Source organism: Scyliorhinus torazame, chromosome 7 (genome assembly GCF_047496885.1).
Source record: "Scyliorhinus torazame isolate Kashiwa2021f chromosome 7, sScyTor2.1, whole genome shotgun sequence".
Taxonomy (NCBI): Eukaryota; Metazoa; Chordata; class Chondrichthyes; order Carcharhiniformes; family Scyliorhinidae; genus Scyliorhinus; species Scyliorhinus torazame.
Genome location: NC_092713.1, coordinates 284,458,703 through 284,480,980, shown reverse-complemented (window position 1 = coordinate 284,480,980; position 22,278 = coordinate 284,458,703). Strand labels below are relative to the sequence as shown.

General features: G+C 45.4%; 1 protein-coding gene across 3 annotated transcripts in view; it reads left to right on the top strand.

The window, feature by feature from the left end:
• Positions 1–22,278, top strand: part of wwc1 (WW and C2 domain containing 1) — a 220,719-nt gene that overhangs the window by 186,740 nt on the left and 11,701 nt on the right. The gene's annotated exons all lie outside the window — the stretch shown is intronic.

The following is a 22,278-nucleotide window of genomic DNA, read 5'->3' as shown; positions in this document are numbered from 1 at the left end:
GTGTCACAGACACGGCTCTACCTACCAGAGCAGTGGTCAGGCAGGGGCGGCTAGTGATATGCTGCAGGAACAGGGCTCGGCTGGGAACGGGAATGTGGCAAAGGGTGCACTCAGACACATCATTAGGAGGGTATAAGGTGGAAGTCTCCTCTGGGCTAGAATGGGGACTAATATCAGAGGGACATAAGAGGGTTGGAGCCAGAATAAGAGGTGGGCAGAGTGATGAAGTGCTTCAGTTTGCATTCTGTTTCAATCATGCCCAACACATTGCGATCGTAACATAGGCTCATCAGTCCGGGGGAGTTCTGACATAATACTGGACCACAGGTGGCATACTTCATCAGGGGAGGCATCTGCAGTTTCTAGATGTGGAAAAGGTGGCGTAGGGACATTGTACGGTCTCATGGATTGGGAGTGTGGGGTCTCGGTATTCCATTGTATAATAGGCCTCAACATTGGAAGGGTTAAGGTACACGTGTGGCATAGGCACATCCACCTCAATTGATTCACAGAAACATATGCATATCCATCACAATCGCATGGGATCAAGGTTTGGAGGGAGAGATTTGAAGGGTATTTCGGAGAGGGAAACCTGAACAGTATGCTCTTCCAGGATGTTGGGACGTTTCCACAGTCAAACAGGAGTTCCAGGCAGCTCTGGTACCTCAGGACCACCATCTTGCAACCTGAAGTGATGAAGCAGTACAAAATTCAACTGAGGAAAATCTCAGCTGGTGAGGGCTCTGAAGGCCATTTGGAGGAGAGGTGCATTCAGTGGGGGCCTGATTAAAAGGGCCCCCAGCTTAACTCATCCAGGCAAGTGGAGAGTATTCCATTACACCCTGACTTGTGCCTTGTCGATGGTGGATAGACTTTGGGGAGGTCAGGAGGTGAGTTACTCCCCGTAGGATTCTTGCCTTTTGACCTGGCCTGGTAGCCACAGTCTTAACAATGGCTAGTCCAGTTCTGTTTCTGATCATTGGTAACTGACATTGAATGTCATGGGGCGATGGTTAGATCCTCTCATGTAGGAGATGGTCATTGCCTAGCACTTGTGTAGTGCGAATGCAACTTGCAGCTTGTCAGCCCAAGCCTAGATATTGTCGAGGTCTTGCTGCATTTGGACATGGACTGTTTCAGTATCTGAGGAGTCGTGAACGGTGCTGAACATTGTGCAGGCATCTGTGAACATCCCCACTTCTGACCTAAAGGGAGGTCATTGATGAAGCACAGTAAGAAGTCTTACAGCACCAGGTTAAAGTGCAACAGGTTTGTTTGGAATCACTAGCTTTCGGTGCGCAGCTCCTTCATCAGGTGAGTCACCTGAGCAGTGCTCCGAAAGCTAGTGATTCCAAACAAACGTGTTGCACTTTAACTTGGTGTTGTAAGACTTCTTACTGTGCCCACCCCAATCCAACGCTGGCATCTCCACCTCATTGATGAAGCAGTTGAAGATGGTTGGGCTGAAGACATTGCCCTGGGGAGCTCTTGCATTGATGTCTGGAGTTGAGATGATTGACCTCCAACCACCACAGCCATCTTCCTTTGTGCCAGGTATGACTCCAACAAGCGGAGAGTTTTCCCCCTGATTCACATTGACTCCAGTTTTGCTAGGGCTCCTTGATGCCATTCTCGGTCAAATGCAAATGGCAAGGGCAGTCACTCTCACCTCACCTCTGGCATTCAGTTCTTTTGTCCATTTTTGAACCAAGGCTGTAATGAGGTCAGGAGCAGGGTAATGAAGCAGGACTAATCACAAATAATGGTACCAATTGAAATCCTTGCATTAACCCCTTGTTCTCAGCAAGGCAAGTGCCCATAGTGATAACGCAGTCAGGAGCAATCGGCGACTGTTGGGTCACTGGTCAAGTTGCAGATGCATGTTAAAAGGAGGAGCTCAGAATTTTGCTGCTGGCAGACTCACAAATGAGAAGTCTCAGATCCCTGTCAAATAATCTGTTCCTCACTACACGAGTCCTTAAGTATAGCCTTAGAGTGCAGTGATTGAGGACCCCAGCGCCTGGCCTGAAAGCAGTATATCCTTGCACCTGGGCAAAGCAATCTCATAGCACTTGGTCATATAAGAGGGGGGGGGGGGGGCACCTTGAAAAGTTTCTTGCACTAGCCAGGATCTCAGTGGTTAGTGGTTTGAACACTGGAACCAAGCGTTTGAACCCACAATCACTCAGTAGGCTTTAGAGCGGGTGCAGAAGAGATTTACCAGAATGTTGCCTGGTATGGAGGGCATGGTTGCCTGGTATGGTTGCTTGGTATGGAGGGCATTAGCTATGAGGAGCGGTTAAATAAACTCGTTTTTTTCTCACTGGAACGACGGAAGTTATGGGGCAACCTGATAAGAGGTCTACAAAATTATGAGGGGCATAGACAGAGTGGATAGTCAGAGGCTTTTCCCCAGGGTAGAGGGGTCAATTACTGGGGGCATAGGTTTAAGGTGCGAGGGGCAAGGTTTAGAGTAGATGTATGAGGCAAGTTTTTTTTGCACAAAGGGTAGTGGGTGCCTGGAACTCGCTACCGGAGGAGGTGGTGGAAGCAGGGACGATAGTGACATTTAAGGGGCATCTTGACAAATACATGAATAGAGGGATACGGACCCAGGAAGCGTAGAAGATTGTAGTTTAGTCGGGCAGCATGGTCGGCACGGGCTTGGAGGGCCGAAGGGCCTGTTCCTGTGCTGTACTTTTCTTTGTTCTTTGTAGTCATCCACAGAGATGGGACCTTTGGAGACTCATGCTGACTCATGTATTTTTCTCATTGATGCTGTGGAGAGCAGAGCTTCAGGAATATGGAGGCTGGATTTATTGTTGCCTGCACAATTGCTTACAAGCAAGTGAGATGGCAGAGAAGATTGCGACAGCGGTGGCAGAGAAGATTGCGACAGCGGTGGCAGGCTCACCAAAGGGAGGAGCTTCACTTTCATGAGCAAGAGGTAGCAGGGCCCCCTCCTAGCACAGGATTAGGCTCATAGATATGTAGGTGGCTCTCAAGACAGGGTGTACAGAATACCATGTTTATTTTGTGGATATGTGAGAGACAATGTGACCAAGGCCTCCACGGATCTGGTGGCTCACATCTGCCACATTCTGCACGAGTTGATGCCAATTGGACTTGGACATCTATTGCCAGTGACTCTGAAAATCACCACTGCTCTTAGTTCCTACACAAGAGGCTCCTTCCAGGTCTCCGTTAGGGATCTCTCAACTTTCACGTCCAAGTAACCTTCACGCCTAAGTGCATAAACGAGGTAACAGACTGCCTTTTGCCAAAGCCCACAATTACGTTGGCTTGCTGGCGATCAAGCAAGCCTGGATGCCAGGGCATTGGGCTTTGCTGTGATTTCTGAATTTTCGCAGGTGCAGGGTGCCATGGACTCCACTTGTCGCTACAAACGCTGTCTGGCAATAGGGATTTCTATACGGTAACAGGAAAGGCTTTCACTCATTCAATGTATAGCTGGTCAGTAACCACAATTAGCAGAACATGCAGCTTTGGGCATGGTACCCAGAAAGTTGCCATGACTCATTAATCCGGAGTAGATCATAAATTCCAGACATCTTCGAGGGACTACACATTTTCCAGCATTAGCTTCTCAGTAGCAAATGACACACACAAAAGATCTGCGGTGGTCACAAAATCCAACCAACAGAAGGTACAAATAATGCTCCATCCGCTCCCTGAACATTAGTAGAGCACACTATTGGCATCTTGAAGATAAGATTCTGGTGAAGCATTCCAGTACATTCCCCAGAGGGTCTCATAGATTATTACGTCTTGCTGTGTGCTGCAGAACCTGGCACTGCAAAGGAGGGAGGACTTGCCACATGCGGACATGAAGGAGCTCCACGTCTCTCCGATGATGATCCGCATGTCCCTCCGATGAGGACGACAATGGAAGGGATGAGGACTATGAGACCGAGAACGTCGATTAGGCGCACCATTTTCTTGATCCTTTGAAGGCTGATGAAGCCATGGAAGCATGTGTTGAGATGGCGGGGTCTCAGCATCAAACATCAGAAGGTGCTGTCTCCTCGAGCATTTCTCCATCAACCCAGTTACTACGGAGCCTAGTGTAGCCAGGAGCTGTGCTACAGTCCTCAGTGGACTCATTGCTGCATCCAGGCTGACAAAGCTCTTCAAGAATATCTACCTTCAGCATAACACATTCTGTGTAACTTTGTTGGTGATACCGACAGGTGACACTTGGGCCAAGGGAACTCCGCAGGTGTTAATCCATTTTGAGATTACTCCAACTTCTGTGTCACCTTCTTCTCCACCACATTGACATCGAGCACACTCAATTACGGATGTGGGCCTGCTTTCATCCTCCTCTTTCTATGGATGTTGACCACCTAAGGATGACTGTGTTCACACACTTGGCTGCCAAACATTAAAATCCCTTCTCTTCAATACAGTCTGCCCTCGTGGCCAGACCTGGTGCTTGAAAATTCAAAAATGCTGAGACACTATGAAGTCCTTAAGGTCACGCTGCGTTTATAATAAAGAATATATTTCAGCTTCACTACATCCTCACTCCTATCCCGTTGCTCTCCTCAACATTGTCTAAAGCTGCGCATCCAGAGCATGCTCAAAACGTCCATTGACCGCCAGACATTTGGATTTATCATTACTGACCTTGATAAATGTTTATGTGAAAGGACACATGCAGAACATATGACAATGCTGCATCTGTATTTTGTGACAAGAGCCTTGTGACTGCAATGCAGAAAATTGCAATTTGAGAAATGCTCAAGGTTGTAGGTACCAGCACCGGGACAATAATGTGGCTGTGAGAGGCAGTGTTCTGGCATATAGAGATGGAAAGATGTTCACACTTATTGGTGAGCTTAACAGATGTGCACTCAAAGTCGGCAATACGCAAGGCAGACAGGAACGCAAACAAGCTCTGAGAATGAGCTCATAGATTGAAAAACCTGCCGCATGAGAATACAGTTCTCGTGTGTTGAAACATCTCTACACCTTCACCTTTCAATAACGCAGAACGTTGAGGTGAACTCTTCATCCTCAATCTTATACGGTCAAGAATTGACTTGACATGATCCAGTAAAGTATGCGAAGGAGGTTCCTTCACAAGCATGCTTTATATTAAAGAGGCATCACTGATGTTGGAAATGATCTGAGAATGGGCACATGCTGGTGATACGGAAGCAGAAAACATCAAGCAGACGCACATGATAGTGACATCTGCAGTAAGTGAGGGCGGGACCATGGTGTCACACCTGATTGACAACCACACATCTCATAAAAAGGCTGCATACACGAGCAGATATAAAATGGGTGCGATTCTATTTACAGTGAAAATTATATAGATATGATTAACGCCCGATATACTTAGGAACATTAGGAGCATGACAGTGCACTTCATTGGCATTGGTAGTATCCATCAGTGGCTATACAAGAGGTCAGTTTAGCTCACTTGGCTAGACAGCTGGTTTGTGATGCAGAGCACGGCCAGCAGCGTGGGTTCAATTCTCATACTGGCTGAGGTCATTTATGAAAGGCCGCCTTCTCAGCCTACCAATGCCAATGAAGTGCAGCTCCTGGTACAATGCAGGACCTATGACGGGGGTAGAGGATATCCTGGCGGGCCTCGACGGCATCCAGCTGGTGGCCCAGCGAGGCATTATTGAATTTTGGAGTAGCAAGCTTCTGCCTTTTTGGAGCCATGCCTTGCGTGGAGCAGGCCCTGCACTGCCGACGTTAAGCAGATTGCGCACAGTTGCAGATTAAATCTGATGCCCAGAGCGAAGATCCACTGATGTCATGGTGGGTCGGGCAAATCAAAGGCCCCCCACCCATGATTCAGTATGTTTTCTGTTGTATAATTAATGAGGTAGGAAGTGGGCGATGCGATGCGAAAACACATGGGGCTATTGCTTTTCCTGCCTACCACCACACGCTGCACGGAAGGGAAATTCCTGCCCAAAGTGAGCTGTGCTCAACCAGTTCATTTAAAATATTGGCAATGAGAGAATTAGCTGTTTGACTAGGCAGGGTGGCTGAAAGTTGGAGGTCATATGATGAAATCTCTAGGAATAAGTCTGGCAAAATGCACCACTCTTATCCATAGTGATAGGATTCTTCACATCTTGGGTTGGCTTCTTTTGGTACCTCTTAGCGTGTTATATAACCCGCTAGCTAGAAGGTGAATAACTTCTAATTACTCTCTCTCAGTCCTCCGATTTATGGACTGCAACTTGCTATATGAGATGCCCTAAACAACTGGAGCAGAATTTTCTCCATGAAACTCTGCACTGCAATCAAAACAAAATACTGCGAATGTTGAAAATCTGAAATAAAACCAAAAAATACTGGAAAAGCTCAACAGGTCTGACAGCATCTGTGGAGAGAGTAACAGAGTTAATGTTGGGGCAGCACGGTGGCACAGTGGTTAGCATTGCTGCCTCATGGCGCTGAGGTCCCAGGTTCGATCCCATCTCTGGGTCGCTGTCCGTGTGGAGTTTGCACATTCTCCACATGTTTGCGTGGGTTTCGCCCCCACAATCCAAAAAGATGTGCAGTGTAGGTGGATTGGTCATGCTAAATTGCCCCTTAATTGGTCAAAATTAATTGGGTACTCTAAATTTATTTTTTTAAATTTAAAAAAACAGAGTTAATGTTTTGAATCTGTATGATTCTTCTTCAGACCTTCTTCCCGGATTTTATAGACTCAGGAACTGCCCCTGCAGATTGGAAGATAGCTCACATCACTCCGATATTCAACAAAGAAGGTAGAGAGAAAGCAGGGAATTATAGACCAGTAAGCCTAACATACTGGGGAAAATATTGAATCCATTATCAAGGATTTTATAGCGGAACATATTAGAAAGCAGTGACAGGATGAGTCAGCATGGACTCATGAAGGGAAAATCATGCTTGACAAATCCGTTGGAATTCTTTGAAGAGGTAACCAGTGCAGTTGATAAGGGGGAGCCAGTCGATGTGGTATATTTGGACTTTCAGAAGGCATTTGACAAAGTCCCGCATAAGAGATTATTGTGCAAAGTTAAAGCGCATGGGATTGGGGGAAATGTATTGAGGTGGATAGAAAACTGGTTGGCAGAGAGTAAATAAAGAGTAGGGAATAATGGATCCTTTTCAAATTGGCAGTCAATAACTAGTGGGGTACCACAGGGATCGGTCGGTGCTGGGACCCCAGCTATTCATAATATATATTAATGATTTTGATGAGGGAACAAAATGTAACATCACAAAGTTTGCAGGTGATACCAAATTAGGTGGTAAGGTGAATTATGATGAGGATGCAGGGAACCTACAGCAAGATCTGGGCAAGTTGGCCGAGTGGGCAAATCAATGGCAGATGCAGTATAATGTGCATAAATGTGAGGTTATTCACTTTGGAAGCAAAAATAGGAAGGCAGATTACTACCTGAATGGTTGTAAATTGGGAGAGGGGAGTGTGCAGCAGGACCTGGGTGTCCTTGTGCACCATTCGCTGAAGGTCAGCATGCAGGTGCAGCAGGCGGTAAAGAAGGCTAATGGTATGTTGACCTTCATTGCGAGAGGTTTCGAGTATAGAGGCAAGGATGTGTTGCTGCAATTTTGGTCTCCTTCTCTGAGGAAGGATGTTCTTGCTCTCGAGGGAGTGCAGCAAAGGTTTACCAGGCTGATTCCAGGGATGGCGGGACTGTCATTTGAGGAATGATTGACTAGGTTGGGATTGTTCTCGCTGGAGTTCAGAAGAAAGGGGGGGGGGGAATCGCATTGTGACTTTAGATGCAGGGAAGATGTTACCAATGATTTGTGTGTACAGAACTAGGGGTCACAGTCTGAGGATTGAGGGTAAACCATTTCAAACAGATAAGGAGACATTTCTTCACACAAAGAGTGGTGAGCCTGTGGAATTCATTACCACAGGAAGTAGTTGATGCTAAAATGTTGAATATATTTCAGAAGTGGCTGGATGTAGCTCTTGAGGAGAATGGGATCAAAGGCTATGGGGAGAAAGCAGGATTAGGCTGTTGAGTTGTTTGATCAGCCATGATCGTGATGAATGGCGGAGCAGACTCAAAGGGCCAAAAGGACTCCTCCTGCTCCTATCTTCTATGTATCTATGTATGTACCTAAAACAAATGGAGAAGTGTAATGGATTTTATACTGTTTAAGAGTGGGTAGAGTAGGTGGAGCAAAGTTTTAAAAAGTCAGGGATAGGTGGGGTTTGGACACAAGACAGAGGAAGTGTTCCTGATAGTATTAAGGACTGTAGAAGGTGCCGATCATGGTATAAAGGTAAGATAGCAGAATGTGTTAATAGCAGATGAAGTGTCAGTGCTCTGTGAAAGTAAATTTGATATGGACAAAGAAATAGTTGCAAAAGAAAAAGGTTTTGGATTGGGAGAAGAGTAGATTTTAGCAAAATAAGGCAGGATCTGGCCAAGGTAGACTGGAAAGAGTTACTTGGGTGAACTCTACAGAAGAGCAGTGGGGGGGGGAGGCGCTCAAAGATGAAATGGAGAGGGTAGAGGCCCAATATGTTCCCTCTCGGGTAATAGGAAGGGAACCATGGATGGCCAAGGACATTCAGGATACGATCAGAAGGAAAAAAGAGGCTTTTAACAAGTTAGGGGAGCAAGTCTGCAGTGGCGTTAGTAGAGTATAAAAAGTGCAGGATGGAACTTGTATAATTAATGAGATAGGAAGTGGACAAAATAAATCAATTAGGACAGAAAAGAGGGGATATGAGAAAGCTCTGGCTGGTAAAAATATTGAAAATCCCAAGATATTCTATAAGTATATCAATCGGAAGAGGATACCAGGGAAAGAGTAGGGCCCATTAAGGACCAAGGGGGAAATCTATGGGTGGAGCCAGAGGGCATTGGTAGGATGTTGAACGAATATTTCACATTTGTCTTCACCCAAGATAATGAGGAGGAGAGATATTGTGAGGTTCTTGAGCAAATTGTCATTGGGTCTGAAGGTATTGGCGGTCTTAAAAGTGGACAAATCTCCAGGTCCAGATGTGTTGTGTCCCAGGCTGCTGTGGGAGGCGAGGGAGGAGATTGCCGGGGCTCTGACCCAAATTTTTAATTCCTCTCTAGCCATAGGGGAGGTGCCAGAGGACTGGAGAACAGCTAATGTGGTCCCACTATTTTAAGAAAGGTTATAGAGAGAAACCAGGGAACTATAGACCAGTGAGTCTCACTTCAGTGGATGGGAAACTACTGGAGAATATTCTGAAGAAGAGAATCTATCTCCACTTGGAGAGGTAAGGTTTGATCAGGAATAGTCAGCATGGCTTTGTCAGAGGGAGGTCAGCCTCACAAATTTGATTGAATTTTATGAGCATGTAACCAAGTGTGTCGATGAGGATAGTGCAATTGATGTAGTTTACATGGAATTCATGAAAAGCCTTTGACAAGGTCCCACATGGAAGACTTATTAAGAAGGCAAAAGCACATGGGTGCAGGGGGATTTGATAAGGTGGATTCGTAATTGGCTTAGCGGTAGGAGACAGGGTGATGGTAGCCGGCTGCTTTAGTGTCTGGAAGCCAGTGACCAGTGTCGTACCACAGGGATCCTTGCTGAGCCGCCTATTGCTTGTCATTTATATAAATGACAGATGACTATGTTGGGGGCAGGATCAGTAAGTTTGCAGATGACACAAAGATTGGCCGGGTGGTTAACAGTGAGGTTGAGTGTCTTGGGTTACTGGAAGATATAGACTGGATGGTCAAATGGGTGGATAGGTGGCAGATGGAATTTAACCCTGAAAAGTGTGAAGTGATACACTTTGGAAGGAGTAATTTAACAAGGGAGTATGCTAATAAAGGTGTGGCACTGGGACCTGAAGAACAGAGTGACCTTGGAGTGTTTGTCCATAGATCTCTGAAGGCAGAAAGGCAGATTAATAGGGTGGTGAAAAAGGCATATGGGACACTCACTTTTATCAATTGGGACTCAGATTACAAAGATAGAGAGGTCATGATGAAGCTGCATAGCATTTTGGTGAGGCCACAGCTGGAGTGCCTGTGCAATTTTGACCACCACATTTATAAGAAGGATGTAATTGCACAGGAGGGGGCGCAGAGAAGATTCATCAGAATGTTGCCTGGGATGGAACATTTAAGTTATAAAGAGAGGTTGGATAGGCTTGGGTTGTTTTCTCTGGAGCAGAGAAGACTGAGGGGTGACCTGATTGAGGTGTACAAGATTATGAGGGGCAGGGATAGGGTGGATAGGGAGCAGCTGTTCCCCTTTTTTGAAGAGTCAGTTATAATGGGACCAAGTTAAAGTGAGGGGTGGGAGGTTTAGGGGGGATTTGAGGAAAAATGTTTCTACCCAGAGAGTGGTGACAGTCTGGAATGCACTGCCTGGGAGGGTGGTAGAGGCGGGATGCCTCACATCCTTTAAAAAGTACTTGGATAAGTACTTGGCATGCCATAACATTCAAGGCTATGGGCCAAGTGCTGGCAAGTGAGATTAGGTGGGTAGGTCAGGGCCTTTCATGCATCGGTGCAGACTCGATGGGCCGAAGGGCCTCCTCTGCACTGTAGTATTCTGTGATCTGTAGTGATTAAGAACAAGTAATAGATGGTCCTGTGGGGCAGGGGGTTGCATTGGGACATTAAAATTGAATTGTACAAAGGGGGGGTCAAGACGGAGGTGAAGTTCAGTGTAAAGTTGTTGAACTCAATGTCTGATGTTATCTTGAGAACTTACATTGATGAGATGGTGCCAGTGAAGGGTTATAGCTTGGTGCAAGTTGAAGTGAATGGTCAATTTGAAAAATTGCCAATACCTGTGCAAAAAGGAAATTTTCCAACACTTTTTGGAAGTGTATGGCTGAACAAAATTAAATTAAATTGGCAAGCTGTGAACCAATTGGCTGATGGAAAGAACACATAACAGAAACTCATAGAAAAGTCCAAAAATATATTTGAAAACACTTCAGGGGAAATGACCGGAGTCGGCACACAGCTGTTTCATCATCAGCAAAGGTGAGAGAATTGAAAATGTGGATAGCATGTTCCCCGGCCATGGATAGGAAGAGAGCGAAAGATAAAACCTGACAGTACCCCTAAATGCTTAGTGGCATGAACTGTGCTACATACTATCAAACCAAAAGTCAAAGTAGAACTTGGCAAATTGATCAAAGGTGGAGTGATCGAGAGTGTGACGACGAGAGATTGGGCAACCCCAATTGTCTTTGTTATCAAGACAGCTGGCTCAGTAAGAATCTGTGGTGATTTTAAAATGACGATAAACTCAGTGTTATCTGCCGACCAGTATTCATTACCATTAATAGAGGACCTATTTTCTGGATTGTTGGGTGGCCAACAGTTCAGTGAGATAGATTTTTTTCCAAGCATACCTCCAGATGAAGGTAGCAGCTGTGTCGCAACCTCTTCTAATTATTGTAACACACAAAGGACTGTTCACATACAGGCGCCTACCGTTTGGAACAACGTCTGCATTGGCCCTATTCCAAAAGTCTATGGAACAAATCCTTAGTGACCTGAACAGTCTTGCCGGTAATTAAAATATCATCCCCAACAACATTGAACAGGAGCACCTAAAAGAATTTTTGGGTCTCATCAACTAAAATGGAAAATACAAATCTCAATACCATATTAAAACCACTTCATGCATTATTATGTGAGAATCAACAATGGGCTTGGACATAAGACTACGAAGAGGCATATAATGAGGTCAAAAATGTCCCTCACAAATCAGAATTCATTTTGGCCCGAAGTTGAAAATACAACTCGCTTGTGACGCATCACCCTATGAGATGGGTGCAGTTGTCGCTCATATGATGCTAAGTAGAGATGAAAGACCAAAAGCATTCACTTCGAGAACATTAACAAGTGCTGAACAGAATTATGTTCAATTGGAAAAAGACTTGATTATAATCTTTGGAATCAGACGATTTCATCACTACTTGTGTGGAAGTCATTTTACCTGGTTAACAGACCACAGGCCATTGCCAGCAATTTTTGGTCCATACAAAGAAATACCATCTCTAGCAGTAAGCCATTTGCAGAAATGTCCCTCATCTTATCAGCGCATAATTACAAAATTAAATACAGAAGATGGGAGCAACATACGAACGTCGGTGCTCTATCACATTTACCAATGCGAGACAGCCAAATCACAGGAGAACGATGTAAACTATGTGCACTTTACCCAGGCAGATCATGTACCTATTACTGTATCTCAAGTGCAAAGACAAGCGAGGTCAGTTCTGGTGATGGGGATGGTCATGGACATGATCTGGAAAGGTATACCACTGGATAACCGAGGAGGAATCCGGAATTCAAGCTGTACCGAACAAGGGAACTTGAATTAACTGTACAAAACGAGGTACTTGTATGAGGGATCGGAGTTATCATTCATCCGTGCCTGCCAAGTCATATACTGGATCAACTCCACAAAGGACATCCAGGAGTTATACATATGAAAAAGCTTGCAAGGGCGGGGGGGGGGGGGGGGGGCGAGGTTGAGTAGGTTCTTTGGGGTGGAGGACAGATGTGGGAGGTGCTCGGGGAGCCCGGCAAATCACGTCCATATGTTCTGGGCGTGCCCGGCGCTGGATGGGTTTTGGAGGGGTTTTGTGAGGACTATGTCTAAGGTGGTGAGCGCCCAGGTCAAGCCGAGCTGGGGATTGGCATTATTTGGGGTATCAGACGAGCCAGGAGTGCAGGAGGCGAAAGAGGCCGATATTCTGGCCTTTGCGTCCCTGGTAGCCCGGCGGAGGATTTTGCTACTATGGAAAGATGCAAAGCCCCCTAGTGTGGAAGCTTGGATCAATGACATGGATAGTGTCATCAAGCAGGATAGGATAAAGTTTGCCTTGCGAGGGTCTGTGCAAGGGTTCTTCAGGCGGTGGCAACCGTTCCTAGACTATCTCGCAGAGCGTTAGGGGGAGGTCAGCAGCAGCAGCCCAAGGGCGGGGCAGGGAGGGGGGTTTCTTTTGGGGTGGCGTTTGGGTGAAGGTGGGGGGGGGGTTCCCTATTTGTGTTTTTAAATGTTATATGGGGGGTTATTGTATATGGGGGAAATCCAATGTATAATTTCTGATTGTTGTGTTCTTGTTTCTTTCTTTTTGTTGGGGGGGGGGGGGGGGGATTGTTGAAAATTTTGAATAAATATATTTATTTTTAAAAAAAGCTTGCAAGGAGTTATTTCTGGTGGTCAGACCTAAACTCAAATATTGAAGAAAAATTAGGTCAATGTCTGACTTGTGCCAAGATACAGAATACTCCACTTCTGCAACCATTTCACCCTTGGGATTGATCAAAGCAACCATGGCAAAGAGTACATATCGATTTTGAGGGGCCTATTGAAGGATACATATTTCTTGCCCTAGTGGATGCACATTCCAAAAAGCCCAAAATAATAATAATTAAGTCAACGACTACTGAAAAGACAATTGAAAGACTGGATGAAGTATTTGCAGTTTGGCAAGCAGGAACAGCTAGTTAGCAATAACAGGACTCCGTTCATGTCAAAGGAATTTGTGAACTACCTTTGAAGCAATGGCATACAACGTATAAAAACTGCGCCTCATCATCCTTCCTCAAGTAGAAGAGCTAGAGGAGGGGTTGGTACAGTCATTGAAGAATGCCATCAAAGTATCGAAGGATGAAGGACCTTTTAGCTAAAAGTGTGAACAACTTTCTCCTTTCCCATAGAAACTCTGTCCAAGCTGTTGAATCCAACAAAGAGACAGACAGGAATGCACAGTAGGATGTAAAATGAACACTAGTTTATTTAGTATACACAACTAACTCTCCTCGCCCCGAAGGGTCACCCTCCCGACCTGCACCCAGATCAGGGTATTTATACAATCAGGTTACCCCTTGTTCAGGGTAAGCCCTGTCTGTTTTACCGCGGAGTTCATACCCCATGGTGGTCACGGCTAAATGGATAGTGCATAGTCCATGACCTCCAAGGGGGTCATAACACATGCAACAACCCAAAACTCACACTGGCAGTATTGCTTCTAAAACGGAAGTTGAGAACCAAGTTTGATTTGCTCTTACCTCCTGACACTTCACAACCATTGTAGAACGACAACATCAAAACCAAGTTACTTGCCATGAACCGACATGAAACCAAGAAGTTCTGATCAAGGAGAAATAGTTTTAGCGAGAAGCTACTCTTCAAGTGAAGTGGGTACTTGCCACAATACTGATGCAATACACAATACGGTGCAAACCGATGACAAGAGTATGGAGGAGATGCACTGATCAAATCCTTGCTTCAAAAACAGAATTTGCAGAGTTGGTATCTGAAAGATCAACATCTGACATTCGAGATTGGAAATCCCGAACCAGTGATTACGACCGTGTCAAATTCCGATTCTACAACAGTTGACCAACTGCATGTATGGAAGCTGAAGAATAACCATCTTTATTAGATGATGTGCCTGAGCCCAGTGTGGAAGAGATATAAGTTAATATTTGTTCAAATGTCTTGTCACACTACAGGAGTAAAGGGGGAGGGATGTTATGCATTGTAACCAAAGGCTACGTGGTGACATCAGAGGTACTTGGGAGATTTCCCTCTTCCATCTTAGACTGTGAGAAAGCAATACCTCTAACTGAAGTCTGTTCAACTGGTTAAATAACCTACGATGCAGCAACCTGGTTATCCTTTAGCTCTATTGTGAAGTAAAAGCAAAACCCCTTAAAACATAACAGACTGGAGCAAGGAATGTTCCAGATATCTGCAAAAGACAGACATAACTGGGCCCATGTACTCATCGCCATGCATTTTATTTGCAGAAAGTGAGACAAGTTAAAGGAGAAATTGTTGAGTGAGAGAACAAGTTCAGCTCGGTAGAGGAGAATGGTGGTGGATGGATTGTTTGGTTCTCTGCTCAAGGAAGAAGTGGAGAGCTCTTGACCATCCTGGTGGGGGACTTGGGTGTAGATTGGACGTCCGTCATGAAAAGGAAGCAATTAGGGCCAGGAACTAGAAATTGTTGATATGACAAAGGGATATCAGAGAAATCGCAAATGTAGGTGGGAAGATAAAGGGAAAGAGAATGGTCAACCTAGGAAGAAATTAGCTCCATGGGGCAGGGGCAGGGACAGGCTGATATGATGGGACTACCAGGATAGCCCCCCTGCTTGTGGATTTTGGGAAGGGGATCGATGTGGATTGTGCAAGATTGGGGGACTATGAGGTTGGAAGCTGTAGAAGGAAGATCTCCAGAGGAGGTGAGGTCAGTGGCAGTCCTGGAAACAATGACTTGATGTTTGGTGGTGGAGTCATGGCCCAGGGTATGGTAGTAGGAAGTGCCTTTTAAAATAATAATTTTTATGGTTTATTGTCAACCTCTTTATGGGTGCAACCATATTTACAAAATATTAAGGCCTACTTTCCCACCTATTTGGTAGCAGCCAATCAAGATGACTCATGTTAAATGGACTCACATTAAGTATCTTTCATTTTTTTATGGACATCTATTAAAAACTTGATATGGTTGGGATCAAACCATTGGGCTGTTTATTTGCCTCTTTCTACACTATAAAAGCATGATATTCTTTGTCTTGGTCACAATAGATTTCTCTCAGGAACACACATCCCTTTCGGCAACATAGTCTATTCATTAAATAAACTCTGTACTCTCGAGGTTTTTAGCTCCAGCTATTCCTTAGAAACCTTTGTGAATTTCATACCAATGTTGCTATCTGCAGTTCCCAGTGATCTTAGCATCACTGCTGGGTTTTTAAAAAATGTCCAGTAAGATTTTTGGATATTGCCTTTTATGTCACCAAATCCTTTTGAGATCAAATTTCCTAAAATACAGTCAATGTTTAAGGACACTTGTTAGTAACTTGGGTTGCTTTATTTTTTTCTTGTAATTTTTGCAGTGCAGTGCGGGCCTCATGAAGTACAAATATGGCACTTTTGAAGCAAATTACTCGCAAAATGGGCTTGATGTCAGCATTTTGACAATGTCAGCTTATTAACTATTATTTGCTTAACTTTAGTTCATAACAAATGATAAACCATAATTTGTGGTGTTAGAAACAGTTTCAAGGCTACAGTTAGATTAGTTATTATTCATTATAATTCCGCAAATCTAAATTTGTAATGAAAAGGAGTTCCTCCTGATTTTCAGATTTTGTAACTTTTGCATCGCATGTCAGTTTACAGAAAAAAAAGTGAAAAGTTTAGTAATCATACTTCACGGCAGATGGTGAAATTTGAATTCAATAAAAAATCTGGTATTAAAAGTCTAATAATGACCACAAAATCATTGTTGATTGTCATAAAAACCCACTTGGTTCACTAGTGGAAATCACTAGTTGTCCTTACCTGGCCTGGCCTACATGTGACTCCAGATCCACAGCAATCCATCGTCTGGGATGGGCAAAAAATGCTCATCCAGCCAGCAACGCCTACATCCCATGAACAAATTTTTTGAAGATCTTCCGGTCTCTGGGTTGTCAGAGACCAGATGTACAACTGAGATACGTGTTGGGACCCTGGGCAAGCTTGTCATGCAGATCTAAGTGGGAACTACTGGGAAGTTTCAACTTCAGATGGGAAATTCTCCTGATCCCTGTGACCTTGACCGAATTTCTCTAACTAGGAGTTGGAGGCTTGGGACAGTTCTGTGGTACTTACCTGGGTAGGTACCCAAGAAATGTTACACAGATTAAAGCTTAGTCTAACACCTCCTAACTACGTAACTGACACCTCCCCCCCCCCCCCCCCCCCCCACCACCAAAGCACCCCTCCTGTAAATAAAATACATTAACAAATATTTTGTAAAACTTGCTAACCCTTTACAATTGCCTCCCACTTGCCACCTCTCCCATTAGCTGACCAACCTCTTGCCTCTCCCACTCACCGTTTTCCCCTCCCACTCCCCCTGCTCGCCAACTCCCCTGTTGGCCAACCCTTTCACTCATCGCCTCCCTCACTTGCCACTTCCGTCTCCTGAATCCTTGTTGTGAGTGGTGCTTGGGAGAGGGACATTGAGAGAGAGGAGGCAGCAGGAGGAGCTGCAACAGAAAGGTCAGGGAGGGAAGCGACGAGTGAAAGGGTCAGGGCCAAAGAGCGAGAGAGTTGGAAATGCCCAAATTGGGTTCTAACTGCATTTTGAAAGAATAGTTTCTACATGGCTTTGCAAAAGCATTTTTATTTTTTAAATGTCACGCCAATGCTGTTGTTTACTAACCATAATATGGGTTGATTAAATAGTTCTCAAATATACCAAAGTGATAGAAATAATTAACCTGCTTCACAGAGGCATTAATTAACAACATAATTTCATCAGAATCACCAGAACACAGACAATACTTGTCAAATTTTTGCACTTTTTTGGTTTTTGCACTGAGTGCTGAATTTGGTGCTTTTTGAGTGCGATAGTGAGAGTTTGGTGACCGAGGGAGTATAAGGCTTCATTTTTATCTAAAGTTTAGTCTTTTTTTTATTTAGTTAATTAACTTAAAAGTTGCTGTTTGGTTTAGAAGAAGGTGAGTTTGGTGACCGAGGGAGTGCTGAATTTGGTGCATTTTGAGTGCTATAGTAAGAGTTTGGTGACCGAGGGAGTTAGGTGAGGAGGGAGTAAGGTGCTCCTTTCATTTTGTTTCCGACATTTCCGCAAAGAGTGTGAAGAGAGCCAGGAGTTTACAGGAAGTGTAGCTGACTGGGAGCAGAGTCGAAGGGCGGAGATCTAGTTAGTCCACACAGCAGCTATATTCTTTAAGGTAAGAGGGGATGGAGGCTAGGCCAGTTACATGCTCCTCCTGTAGGATGTGGGTGGTGAGGGATACCACCGGTGTCCCCACTGACTATACCTGCGGGAAGTGCACCCAACTTCAGCTCCTCAAAGACCGTGTTAGGGAACTGGAGCTGAAGCTGGATGAACTTCGGATCATCCGGGAGGCAGAGGGAGTGATTGAGAAGAGTTACAGGGAGGTAACCACACCCAAGGTACAGGACAAGAATAGCTGGGTTACAGTCAGGGGGAAAAAAACAAACAGGCAGACAGTGCAGGGATCCCTCGTGGCCGTTCCCCTTCAAAACAAGTATACCGTTTTGGATGCTGTTGGGGGGGATGACCTACCGGGGGAAGGCCCTAGCGGTCAGGTCTCTGGCACGGAGTCTGGCTCTGGGGCTCAGAAGGGAAGGGGGGGAGAATAGAAAAGCAATAGTTGTAGGAGATTCAATGGTTAGGGGAATAGATAGGAGATTCTGTGGTCGCGAGCGAGACTCCCGGAAGGTATGTTGCCTCCCGGGTGCCAGGGCCAGGGATGTCTCGGATCGTGTCTTCAGGATCCTTAAGGGGGAGGATGAGCAGCCAGAAGTCGTGGTGCACATTGGTACCAACGACATAGGTAGGAAAAGGGGTGTGGAGGTAATAAACAAGTTTAGGGAGTTAGGCTGGAAGTTGAAAGCCAGGACAGACAGAGTTGTCATCTCTGGTTTGTTGCCGGTGCCACGTGATAGCGAGGCTAGGAATAGGGAGAGAGTGCAGTTGAACACGTGGCTGCAGGAATGGTGTAGGAGGGAGGGCTTCAGGTATTTGGATAATTGGAGCGCATTCTGGGGAAGGTGGGACCTGTACAAGCAGGACGGGTTGCATCTGAACCAGAGGGGCACCAATATCCTGGGAGGGAGGTTTGCTAGTACTCTTCGGGAGGGTTTAAACTAATTTGGCAGGGGAATGGGAACCGGATTTGTAGTCTAGCAACTAAGGTAGCCGATATTCAGGACGCCAAAGCATGTAATGAGGCAGTGGGGAAGGGAACACTGACAAAGGAGAGTATTTGCAGGCACGGAGATGGGTTGAAGTGTGTATACTTCAACGCAAGAAGCATCAGGAATAAGGTGGGTGAACTTAAGGCATGGATCGGTACTTGGGACTACGATGTGGTGGCCATCACGGAAACTTGGATAGAAGAGGGGCAGAAATGGTTGTTGGAGGTCCCTGGTTATAGATGTTTCAATAAGATTAGGGAGGGTGGTAAAAGAGGTGGGGGGGTGGCATTATTAATTAGAGATAGTATAACAGCTGCAGAAAGGCAGTTCGAGGAGTATCACCCTATTGAGGTAGTATGGGTTGAAGTCAGAAATAGGAAAGGAGCAGTCACCTTGTTAGGAGTTTTCTATAGGCCCCCCAATAGTAACAGAGATGTGGAGGAACAGATTGGGAAACAGATTTTGGAAAGGTGCAGAAGTCATAGGGTAGTAGTCATGGGCGACTTTAACTTCCCAAATATTGAGTGGAAACTCTTTAGATCAAATAGTTTGGATGGGGTGGTGTTTGTGCAGTGTGTCCAGGAAGCTTTTCTAACACAGTATGTAGATTGTCCGACCAGAGGAGGGGCAATATTGGATTTAGTACTGGGTAATGAACCAGGGCAAGTGATAGATTTGTTAGTGGGGGAGCATTTTGGAGATAGTGACCACAATTCTGTGACTTTCACTTTAGTAATGGAGAGGGATAGGTACGTGCAACAGGGCAAGGTTTACAATTGGGGGAAGGGTAAATACGATGTTGTCAGACAAGAATTGAAGTGCATAAGTTGGGAACATAGGCTGGCAGGGAAGGACACAAGTGAAATGTGGAACTTGTTCAAGGAACAGGTGCTACGTGTCCTTGATATGTATGTCCCTGTCAGGCAGGGAAGAGATGGTCGAGTGAGGGAACCATGGTTGACAAGAGAGGTTGAATGTCTTGTTAAAAGGAAAAAGGTGACTTATGTAAGGCTGAGGAAACAAGGTTCAGACAGGGCATTGGAGGGATACAAGATAGCCAGGAGGGAACTGAAGAAAGGGATTAGGAGAGCTAAGAGAGGGCATGAACAATCTTTGGCGGGTAGGATCAAGGAAAACCCCAAGGCCTTTTACACATATGTGAGAAATATGAGAATGACTAGAGCGAGGGTAGGTCCGATCAAGGACAGTAGCGGGAGATTGTGTATTGAGTCTGAAGAGATAGGAGAGGTCTTGAATGAGTATTTTTCTTCTGTATTTACAAATGAGAGGGGCGATATTGTTGGAGAGGACAGTGTGAAACAGATTGGTAAGCTCGAGGACATACTTGTCAGGAAGGAAGATGTGTTGGGCATTTTGAAAAACTTGAGGATAGACAAGTCCCCCGGGCCTGACGGGATATATCCAAGGATTCTATGGGAAGCAAGAGATGAAATTGCAGAGCCGTTGGCAATGATCTTTTCGTCCTCGCTGTCAACAGGGGTGGTACCAGGGGATTGGAGAGTGGCGAATGTCGTGCCCCTGTTCAAAAAAGGAACTAGGGATAACCCTGGGAATTACAGGCCAGTTAGTCTTACTTCGGTGGTAGGCAAAGTAATGGAAAGGGTACTGAAGGATAGGATTTCTGAGCATCTGGAAAGACACTGCTTGATTAGGGATAGTCAGCACGGATTTGTGAGGGGTAGGTCTTGCCTTACAAATCTTATTGAATTCTTTGAGGAGGTGACCAAGCATGTGGATGAAGGTAAAGCAGTGGATGTAGTGTACATGGATTTTAGTAAGGCATTTGATAAAGTTCCCCATGGTAGGCTTATGCAGAAAGTAAGGAGGCATGGGTTAGTGGGAAATTTGGCCAGTTGGATAACGAACTGGCTAACCGATAGAAGTCAGAGAGTGGTGGTGGATGGCAAATATTCAGCCTGGATCCCAGTTACCAGTGGCGTACTGCAGGGATCAGTTCTGGGTCCTCTGCTGTTTGTGATTTTCATTAATGACTTGGATGAGGGAGTTGAAGGGTGGGTCAGTAAATTTGCAGACGATACGAAGATTGGTGGAGCTGTGGATAGTAAGGAGGGCTGTTGTCGGCTGCAAAGAGACATAGATAGGATGCAGAGCTGGGCTGAGAAGTGGCAGATGGCGTTTAACCCTGAAAAGTGTGAGGTTGTCCATTTTGGAAGGACAAATATGAATGCGGAATATAGGGTTAACGGTAGAGTTCTTGGCAATGTGGAGGAGCAGAGAGATCTTGGGGTCTATGTTCATACATCTTTGAAAGTTGCCACTCAAGTGGATAGAGCTGTGAAGAAGGCCTATGGTGTGCTCGCGTTCATTAACAGAGGGATTGAATTTAAGAGCCGTGAGGTGATGATGCAGCTGTACAAAACTTTGGTAAGGCCACATTTGGAGTACTGTGTACAGTTCTGGTCGCCTCATTTTAGGAAGGATGTGGAAGCTCTGGAAAAGGTGCAAAGAAGATTTACCAGGATGTTGCCTGGAATGGAGAGTAGGTCTTACGAGGAAAGGTTGAGGGTGCTAGGCCTTTTCTCATTAGAGCAGAGAAGGATGAGGGGCGACTTGATAGAGGTTTATAAGATGATCAGGGGAATAGATAGAGTAGACAGTCAGAGACTTTTTCCCCGGGTGGAACACACCATTACAAGGGGACATAAATTTAAGGTGAAAGGTGGAAGATATAGGAGGGATATCAGAGGTAGGTTCTTTACCCAGAGAGTAGTGGGGGCATGGAATGCACTGCCTGTGGAAGTAGTTGAGTCGGAAACATTAGGGACCTTCAAGCAGCTATTGGATAGGTACATGGATGACGGTAAAATGATATAGTGCAGATTTATTTGTTCTTAAGGGCAGCACGGTAGCATTGTGGATAGCGCAATTGCTTCACAGCTCCATGGTCCCAGGTTCGATTCCGGCTTGGGTCATTGTCTGTGCGGAGTCTGCACGTCCTCCCCGTGTCTGCGTGGGTTTCCTCCGGGTGCTCCGGTTTCCTCCCACAGTCCAAAGATGTGCGGGTTAGGTGAATTGGCCAATGATAAATTGCCCTTAATGTCCAAATTGCCCTTGGTGTTGGGTGGAGGTGTTGAGTTTGGGTATGGTGCTCTTTCCAAGAGCCGGTGCAGACTCAAAGGGCCGAATGGCCTCCTTCTGCACTGTAAATTCAATGATAATCTATGATTAATCTAGGACAAAGGTTCGGCACAACATCGTGGGCCGAAGGGCCTGTTCTGTGCTGTATTTTCTATGTTCTATGTTCTATGTAAATAGCGCATTGACATTTTTTCCATATACTATAATTTTGTCATCTATTATTTGAGTAAAGTGCCTCAGTCTCAGACTGATGTCTCAAATACATGTGTCTTTTATGAATATAAGAATGTGGCAGCACGGTGGCGCAGTGGGTTAGCCCTGCAGCCTGACGGCACCAAGGTCCCAGGTTCGATCCCGGCTCTGGGTCACTGTCCGTGTGGAGTTTGCACATTCTCCCCGTGTTTGTGTGTGTTTCGCCCCCACAACCCAAAGATG